The sequence below is a fragment of the Crotalus tigris genome, unplaced genomic scaffold (assembly GCF_016545835.1).
Source record: "Crotalus tigris isolate CLP2741 ecotype Arizona unplaced genomic scaffold, ASM1654583v1 scf7180000017804.1919176, whole genome shotgun sequence".
NCBI lineage: Eukaryota > Metazoa > Chordata > Lepidosauria > Squamata > Viperidae > Crotalus > Crotalus tigris.
In genome coordinates, this window is record NW_024096647.1 from 1,417,385 (window position 1) to 1,426,424 (window position 9,040).

Below are 9,040 nucleotides of genomic sequence, written 5' to 3' on the forward strand. Positions count from 1 at the left end.
TTCTTTTTCTTTTTTAATCTATACATGGTTTCTTTTGCACATTCCAGGAATGAAAACAATATTATTCAATTAATGTATATATCAGTAAAGAAAGAAAAGCTACATATAAATGAAAGGAATGAAACCTGGCAGGTGAAAATCCCTAAGAATAAAAACAAGTTAAAAAAACATCAATTTTAGAAGCAAGACCAGATATAACCAGATATAATCCCCCTCCCATAATTTTTAAAGTCTTTCAAGATGATCTGTTGAAGAATTGTGTGTAGAATATAGTAGATTAGATTGGAGGTTTTTGTTTCTTTTGGTAGTGTTTTAATCTTTTTAATTGTGTTTTAATTTATAATTTAAATGTGTTAGCTGTTCTGAGAACCATCCATTGGCAGTTGCCATCCCAGTAAGTAATATAAGTAAGCAAATGAATAAATAAGCATGTGTAAAAGAAACCTTATTATAAAGGCATAAACAGCTGCATATAAGTTTCAGTCCTTTTAAATAATATTCTTGAATATTGAATGACTTGATTTTTGGGGGGATTGTAACTATTGATGATACAAGATTATGAGGCCTATGTAATATTGGCAAGATCCTCAGGCAGTTTATGCCATTGCAATCTCATTTACATAGTGGCAGACTGGGGGAACAAATCGTTTCAAAATAGCAAATGTGTAGCATAAGCCTACACATGTGTCCTGTATGACTAATTACTTGTTGACTTATGAGACTTTTAGCCTGCCTCTCCAGATGCTCACAGTAGCTCCTAAGAACAACAAAATAAAACACAAAAATACAGGGAAATATAATTAAGATATATACAAGTAATCCTTTCCAGGTAAATGTTGGCAGGTTTATTTCCTTAGGTAACATCTTGAGCTTTTATAAATGAAACTACAGTTCAGTCTGGTATTGAAGCAATAGCCCAGCAGTTCTATGAGCAAAGAGGCAGAATATAAATCAAAATCCATAAATAAACTTACTGTAGGCTAGCAGAGATAGGGTGGAACTCACCACCATTGTATTCAGGAAAAAAAACTTCCTCATGCATGCTTTAGAAAAGCAATTTCTACCCCTCTACCAACCTAATAACAAAGTATGACACACATGCATGTGCACACATGCCCCCCCTCAAGAGAATGGTACTTGCACACAAACATTCTCCCTTACCCTGAGAATGGGATCTTGGGAGCACCTTTTCGTGACTATTTCAGACACCTAAATGAATCCTACCTAATGAATGAGGTAGTCAATATCATCCAGGGCTCCACTGCAATGGACCAGGCCCAACTCCCTTTGCAAGATAAGATAGAATCCTCTACCTATAATTTTATTAATGATAAAATAGCATCAATAAACATTTCTTTCCCTTTATTTAAGTATGACTATCATTTTGGAATCTCTGGAACTGGGTAGGGAATTTTCTTCTGCAGCGTGATATAGTCTAAACCAGCGGTAGGCAACCTCGGCTCTTTTATGACTCATGGACTTCAACTCCCAGAATTCCAGAGTCAACTTGGCTGACTCAGGAATTCTGGGAGTTGAAGTCCATGAGTCATAAAAGAGCCGAGGTTGCCTACCCCTGGTCTAAACCCTCTCTTCATTTTTCTAAATACATAACAGAACTTGAGGGAATAATGTAGGCAATTTCTATGCAATTAGCCATTTTTGCCCATTGAGTGATATGCTGTCTAGAGGATTTCCTTTCCCTAGATAGTTACAGGTTCCTGTTCCTTAGCCCTGGTTTCCTGAGGTTATTAACTCACTCTGTATAGTAAGAGAGCTGACTCTGCTGCATTGGTTCTCGATGTTTCCTAAAAATACATTGATTCATTGAGTGATTGATTTCACACATTGATAAGATCACCCATTTCAAGCAATATGATGCTAGGCAACATATAATAGGAATAAATATTGAGAAAAAATAACTTTACATAATTAAAATATATCTCTTTAACATTTTTTTTGCATGGTAACCACAGTATGTTAAGTATTAATGCTTATAAATATTGCAATTCCATGTATGGAAGCAATCTTTTAAGCACAAAGATGCTAAACATTAGGAATATAGGAAACTGTTCATTTAGTATTATTACAGAAACTGTCAGGACAAAGAATCAGGACCATACATTATGTTTCAATTAAGAAGATTTATTGTTCAAGCCTATACACAAGAATCTAGTCAACTAATGGTCAGTACTAAATTGTCACTAGATGAGAGTCAATGGAATTGAAGGGGCGCTGGACACATAACAATTCTAGGTTGAGTCCTTTCTTGACATCACTCCCAGGCTCTGGCTCTTCTTCTGTTACAGAAACGTGATGTTGTTACAACACAATTTTTGTATCAGTAATTGTCATGGCAAAGATAGTCCAAAGCTCTTTTGAATTTACAGAATTGCCCCCCTGTGCTATAGCCTTTCTAAAATTGAAATAGTTTGCTGCCAATAGGAGAGGCTGATTTAAATGAGGACTGATTGTGTAGGACATTTCTGACCATTCAATGCAGATTTGTTGACCATATTTTGTTGTCATTTCAGAACTTTAAATTAGATTCTAAATTAAAGAGTCCTTTATAGAGTGTGGAAGTTCTTTAGGAAGAAATGTGCATTACTTTTCCTATATAAAACTTGTTCATGGCCTTCCTTTTAAAGTATTTATCAATAATGGAAAATGTGATTGACAGGACAATTGGTAATGGTGCATCAGGGTACATTCTGAAGAGCTCAGAATATTTCAGATTTATTTTCCTACAAATAACAGCCATATTGCAACTCATGTAAATTTTATAGAGTAATGTGCAGTACTATAGTTGTCAATGTGGAAATGTAATACAATTCATCTGAGCTACAGTCCAGGCTATTGTGCTCTATAAGAGTAATACTATTATAGCTCTACAGTTTCATACTCTACATGCAGTGGGAAGTAAATTTCAAATAAAAGGGGGGGGTCTATAAACCTTTTTAAAAGGTTACATTAAAGTATTCTACTGTCTAACTTGTTGCCATCAGACAGGAGCAGAGAATTAGATTCTTTTCACAAGAATGTCTCCAAATACCATGTAGACTTTTCTATGGCAGATTTAAAAAGCAAATTCTTAAGCATGATACCAATGCATGACTGTGAACATTCAGAAGAATCAGAATAGAGCTGGAAGGGACCTTGGAGATCTTCTAGTCCAGCCCCCTGTTCAAGCAGGAGACCCTATACTATTTCAGACAAGTGGCTGTCCAGTCTCTTCTTAAAGACCTTGAATGTTGAAGCACTCACAAAGTCTGAAGGCAAGCTGTTCCACTGGTTAATTGTCCTCACTGTCAGGAAGTTTCTCCTTAATTCCAGATTGCTTCTCTCTTTGATCAGTTTCCAACCATTGTTTCTTCTCCTGCTTTCTGGTGATTTGGAAAACAAATTGACCCCTTCCTCCTTGTGGCAGCCCCTCAAATACTAGAATACTGCTATCATGTCCCCCCCCCCAGTCCTTTTTTTCTCTAGACTGGCCAGTCCCAAATCCTGCAACCCACTTTGCATACTGCAAACATATTGGATCCCAATTTGTTTTGTCTGGACCAACTGTCTGATGCAGTGAAACTTAGATCTTGATTGTCCCAAATTGACCCCAAAATTGTCTTCCCTCTTCAGATCATTTTCTCTATTTTCAACAAGATGCAGTTAAGTGTTTTGCAAAGAAAATCCTTGAAAAAGCTGAGAAACCAGCTGTATAACTGAAAGAATATATAACCAGGAACTTCCTCTATTCCTCAAATCATTCATATGCTAGAATATAAACACAAATTATCAAATCATAGATTCATAGGATTTTGGAAACTTGTCAGAGCAGGAATCCTCTAATCATTTCAGATAAAAGGCTGCTTAACTTTTGGTGGAAAATCAACAAATTTTTATGAAAATCTCCAGAGAAAACATGAGAAATGTGCTGTTCCATTGCTTAATAGCCCTCATGGTCAGGAATTTCCTCCTTATTTCAAGGTTGGATGGTTCTTGTCCTACCCTTGGACTTTATGAAGAATAAATCCACATACTGTTTCCTGGGATAGCCTTTCAAATATTGATTTTTTATTTTTTTTGGTCTTGGAAAGGTTTAATTTTATAGTGATTTGCTGACAGTTAGGACAATTAATTAATGAAACAACTTGCCTCCAGAAGTTATGGATGCTCCAACACTGGAAGTTTTTATGAAGAGATTGGACAACATTTGTCTGAAATGGTATAGGGGTTCCTGCTTAGGGGGGGGGGGGGCTGGACTAGAAGACCTCCAAAGTCACTTCCAGGTCTGTTAATTTGTTATTCCGTTAAGGTGAACTTTGAAAAAGTTGAGGATAATAAAATAAGATTGATTTAGCTCTTCTGTATCATTCCAGTACAATGGCAAGACGAAAAGGAAGTAAAAAGGAAGCCAAGGATTTGCAAAATAGTGGAGAGAATGTCAGTCAAGTCTGCTTCCATGCTCTTCTTCTTCCTAAGCCTCTCATCCTCCCTTCAACATAATTCCTCCAAACATTCACATATGCCTAGGAATGCCTCAGCTCTCAATACTCAGGTGCGCTCCTTCCTGAATCCTGGGTTTTCTGTCCCTTTATCTGGTGTCAAAAATCCAGAGTCAGCTGCAAATGGTAGGCATCAAGAAAAACAAGAAAAAGAGAAATCCAGACAGCATTTACAGGAGGTGCTCAGGATCAGTATTGGTGCCCCTCTGCCTATTACAGTTCTTGAAATCTGTCCATTGGGATAGAACAAAGGAACAGGGTCTTTTTCATCCTGTTCCTACACACAATTGCTAACTCACTGCATAATTAAAAAGTGCCCAAGAGCCACAGTTTCCCCACAAGATGACAATTGATTAGTTTTAAAAACTTTTAGGGAAAAAAATTATTCTTAGAACTCATAGCCTATGAAAAGTTAACTTACCAGTATCTCGAAACGGTACTACAGCAATGGTAGCTCTTACCTTATCATGGTGCATTTGTATTCAGCTCCAAACATTTCAGTGCTTTTTTTTTCTTTTTAAATAATCTAAGGCATCTTTTCTAATTTAATTCAAATTAATTTAATGGCTTCTTTGTTCCTAGGGCAACTCTTCTGGGTTTTTGTATAAAAATACAAGACATCAAAATCAACATCAAAGTAAAGTGGGCTTTGGGTCAATTGAGAAAATGGACTCTCTTATAAATAACAGTAATAAAAAAGTCTATAAAGTATTTTTGAAAGATGCATTTTGTAAATAAACACTAGGAGTCTATCACAACATATTTTTATTTTAATCATTAAATCAAATTTTCTAAGTTATGTGCACTTAATTATCTTCATTATTAATTTGTTTGCCTGCCTTAATCCCTGTTCTTTATTTTCTTAAAATAATTGTTGCCTCTGTCATCAACAACACCCTCAATTTTAATATAATCTTAAGCCTTTCAATTCAATTTCCCTTGTTGTAACTATCAACCATGCTACCATAAGGAATTCAGTAAGAAAAAAATATATTTTTCTTTGTTATGTCTGATCGTTTAAATACCCTAATTCATTATTTTTCTTTTTTCTTTTTAAGATACTCACAAGGACATAATTATTCTTAATTAATCAGTTTGGGATTTTAAGCCTTCAGTAATACAGGCTAATTAAAGCAGAGATATGTGCACCTCATTAGATTTCATGAAGTTTTTATTCCTTCTTCAAGCTATATGTACAAATGGTTCAGAAGAATATTTTCACTTCCCTTTTCTATTTACACAACGAGTTTTTCTGTCACCTAACATTAAACTGATTTAAAGAGTTTTCTTCAAATGCTAAATGATGGATTTTCATTATAGGTTCCCATATTCCTGGAAATTTCTGTCTTGCATGCACTGAGTACGAGAGATGAAACAGGATGGTCCATACATATCTGAATGACACTATTCATACTAGGATACAGATGTCTGCTCATCTGCTTCCCAGGAAGCACTGCCTACTCTAAATTGGCATAATTTAGCTAAGAGGAATAACAAAAAAAGATAGCAAGTTCAGGCTGAGGCAATCCAACAATATAATGTATGAGGGTGGAGGTTCATTCTCCAAGCTTGTGGGTTGGTTTCTGAATGTTTTGTTACCAGGCTAGGTAATATCTTCAGTGGTATTTAAGGGATGTCAATGTCAGTTTTCTGCTGATTATAAAGGCTTCATGTGGTCAGTAGGTCTTGTGATGATGGGTTAGCGTTAGGGTTAAGATAAGGGTTAGGGCTAGGATTAGGGGTGATTGTGTATTTAGTTAAATCTATAAAGATTAAAACCTAGAGAAGAATATGGGACAAAGGTGTACTCTGTATGCTCCTGAAGTCCATTTCTCAATATTCCTCACCATTACATATTCTGACAAGTATGTTGACAATTGGTGCTTCGGCAAGATTTGAATCTTATCCGAAACAGTAGAAAGGTGTTAAATTAGGAGATCCAGGGGAGGAGCCAGAGAGAGACAGAGGAACCCAATCAAGTAGTGGAAATGTCTCCCACAATAAGTAACATCCTAGGTCAGGGGTGTCAAACTGCCGGCCCATGGGCCGGATGCATCATGATGAAACCGTGCCCATCCCATTGCTGGCAATTGGGGAAAAGCTCCGATACATCGTGCGACATTACGTGACCTCGCCAGTTTGACATGTCTGTCCTAGGTCAATAAGACTTGAGGGGAGAAAGGAAAGAAAAACAAAATTAAAGAAAGAAATGATAAAAAGGAGTCTTTTTAAAATACTGCTATAATTTAGGAATCACTCTTTTAGACTGGAGTATCAGGAACAGATAGGCTGTTTCCTTACAAGTTATTAATAGTATTACAGAATGAAACAAAATTAGAAGTTAAATTCTCTTTCCTGCCAACTCATTTTCTTGCTAAACATCACTAAACCTTATGTATAAAAAATGCATATGCTGCGAGGCACAAAATCATATATAATCTCTTCTTCACAAGAACTGCAAAGTTGTAGGATCAATGTCAAAAAGTAACTTGAAATTTCAAAAATAAGTCTGATACAGGATTTAATTTAATTTAGCAACCATTTATGGTTTATAATTCTGCACATCCAAAAGTTTGGGATTAATTTAATGTAAAGCTTTAAAATACATATATTATTGACTGAACACTGTTTTGAAATTTCTTGTTCAATTTTATGTAATATGTAAATATTTCTTTCTGATTCTTATACTTCTAATTAGATTTGTCTAGGATGAAATCTGGGTATCAAAACTGGTGAACTGGTGTAAGGAAAACAGCCTAGTTTTAAATACTGGAAAAACCAAAGAGATCATTGTCGATTTCAGAAAAGACAGGCATAGTCACACTCCTCTGTGCATTAATGATTCACCTGTGGAGATGGTTACCAGCATCAAATTCCTGGGTGTGCAGTTAACAAGTAGGCTTGCTTGGTCGCTCAACAGTGAGCAGGCACAGCAGCACCTGCATTTTCTGCATCACATGAGAAAAGCTCATCTTCCTTCCCCTATCCTTACCACTTTCTACAGAGGGACGATTGAGATCATCCTGTCATACCGCATTGCAGTCTGGTTTAGAAGCACCACTGCTTCAGACAGGAAGGCGGTGCAGAGAGTGGTGAGGAGGCTGAAAAGATCATTGGCAGTTCCCTCCCCTCCATCCATGACATAGCACATAAGCGTTGCTTGAGCAAGGTCTGTAAAATTGTCTGGAACATGACACATCCTCTTCACGACCTGTTTTCCTTGTTACCTTTTGGGAGGAGGCTCCATGGTATCCGAAGCAGAACATTCAGATTCAGTCACAGTTTTGTGCCATACAGTATTGACCTTGTGAACTCTAAAGCTTACTCCTTCCATTATGTATTCAAGATGGACAATAATTAATATTTATATGTCACTTATATGTAAGGGTATAGGTCTATACATATGTTGTATATAGTATGTTTAAATATGTGTTATATGTGTGTACACTTTGAGAGCAAGCAACTAAATTTCATTTTCAATGTGTGCCATTGTGCCCACAGTAAAAGACAATAAAGTTTATCTAATCAAAAATGTTTCACTATTATTTCATTTTTAGGAATATCTTTGCTATGCATTTTAAGTCCAATATGAAATGCAGAAAATTGAAATGGAATGAATGTGAATGTTCTGTGTAATACTGAATAGAAATCTAATTAGGAAAAGTAAATACCATAGGAACACTCAAAATATTCTCAATCAGAAGAACATAGTGTAAAATTGTCACATATATAAAATTAAACGATATTGGAGACGTTATTTTGAAATATCTTTGGTAATAAGAAAAACGTACTGCCAATTAACTCAGGCAATCAGTTTTTTATTTTCATTTTTTTTAATGAATTACAGTATTGCTTTAAAACAATCTTCCCAAAGCTTTTTAATCAGGAAACAAATTCTGTAGTTCCCATTAGGATTCCACATCACTGAGTTTCCCTGCTGGGAAGCCTTTTTAAAAAAATGTCAGACACATTTGAGAAGAACCCTACCTAGGAACAGCAAAGGGTGCATCTTCTCTGCCAAGAGAGGAGGGGAAAATGAACCCCATTTACAAATGGTATTTTCTTCATCCTAGGTGTAAACATAACGGTCGGTCATGTCATATTTACAGCCTCTTGCTATCTTTGGGTCAATCCGTAGCAGGAGAATCTGAGACCAGTCCCATGACATACCAAGTCGGGCTTCAATTAGCCTGAGAAGAAAATGCAAACCTAGAAGATGAATTAAATTGTGATCATGACAGAAAAATTTATCTAGTTCAGAAATGGTTTGTACTTGCATAAGAGACTCTCCAAATGCCAGGGCCAGACTGAGAGGTAAATATAAATATATAAATATAAAATAAATATAAAAGCAGTAGTAAACTACATTATTTTTGATCTATTAAGTCATGAGGTATCATTTTTGCCTCAAAGCAGACTTTGCTTCTTTGCCATAGCCACAATTTTTAAACCTGCTTTATTTATATCTTCCATTTTCATTGTTAACAATATTCCCAGTACAGGGAAGCAGACTTATTTATTTCAGGAACAGCTCCACATATCAT

General features: G+C 35.8%; 1 protein-coding gene across 3 annotated transcripts in view; it reads left to right on the forward strand.

Moving 5' to 3' along the window:
• MANEA (mannosidase endo-alpha) overlaps nt 1-7,351 on the forward strand; it is a 62,057-nt gene extending 54,706 nt beyond the window's left edge. The window contains exons 10-11 of one of the 3 annotated variants that reach the window (XR_005556615.1): nt 4,371-4,549; nt 5,817-7,351. The gene's annotated coding sequence lies outside the window, so the exon portion shown is untranslated. Of the gene's footprint in view, nt 1-4,370 lie in introns of all 3 variants that reach the window. The other 2 variants (XR_005556612.1, XR_005556616.1) reach the window with 2 other exon arrangements.
• Nucleotides 7,352-9,040: the final 1,689 nt, after the last annotated feature.